Raw genomic sequence first — 1,167 nt, forward strand, 5'->3', positions numbered from 1 at the left:
AAATATCATACTTAAATTTTTATTTCAATATCGCGATTAGGTAAAAAAATTTATTGTTGAAGAAGCCTAGTCTGTAGAATAGTCGCAACTGTAATTAGTATGAAGAACAGAATATACAATAAAAGAATTTTTAAGTGTGTGAAACGGGGAGGGACTTAAAACATAATGTAGTTGGCAAAGAATATAATAATATACGCTGTAAATACTTAATAAAATTGAAAAAGTACTTTGTTCCGTTTCTTCATTTCGTATATCATTGGTTTCATTCATATTATTAGTGTCAGCAGTACATCCTTGGCTTGTTAGGTCAACTTCATTATTTTCATCTGTTGCCTCGCTTGTCACCTCCATATCTGTACTTGCTTCAACTTCCTACAAACATCAATTAAAATGCAAAATATAATTAATATTTCATTTTTAGATATAATTAAAAACCCAAAAATCTATTGGTGTTATAATATGATAAATAAAATAGTAATCTTATCATAAACAAATCATGATATTAAATAATAAATTGTTTTAAATGTTAAACTATATTTTAAAATATATTAATTAAATTTTAAATTTTAAATGCCAGGTACCTGTTTGGCAAATACATTCTTCTACATATTTTCAATTTTGTTTTATTAAATAATAAATTGTACAGGTATATAAATATTTTCACTATTTTTACTTGCATGTTAATACTCATTAATCAATATAATATAATATATTATTATATATCTAATTTAATCCAGCTTAATCTAGCTGTCCCGACACGGCGTTGCCCGCGTATTAGTTTGTTTTTTTGCATTTTCGTAGGCCGTGTATTATTGTTATTATGTATTAGACATTTTTTTTTTTTATTTGTAGTTCATTAGTGGTTTCGGAGATCATAGCGTATAGTAAACATACAGTAATATTAATGTTCACGTATAGTGAACATTAATATTCATATAATGTCACTAATAATAACCCACAGGATTAAGGATAGAACATAGTCTGCAATGAATGAGTAAATTACAAAGTTCTTTATTGAAACTTTGGGTCATTATTAGGCATCGGCAACAACGACCCAATCATATGATACACTTGGCCTTGTATTTTAAATGTGGTTTAAAATTACGTCCATTAGTTTGGTATCGCAAATTTTGGTTGCCCCAAATGACCAGCAAGAAGAGATTTTAA

The sequence above is a fragment of the Acyrthosiphon pisum genome, unplaced genomic scaffold (genome assembly GCF_005508785.2).
Source record: "Acyrthosiphon pisum isolate AL4f unplaced genomic scaffold, pea_aphid_22Mar2018_4r6ur Scaffold_20747;HRSCAF=22014, whole genome shotgun sequence".
Lineage (NCBI taxonomy): Eukaryota > Metazoa > Arthropoda > Insecta > Hemiptera > Aphididae > Acyrthosiphon > Acyrthosiphon pisum.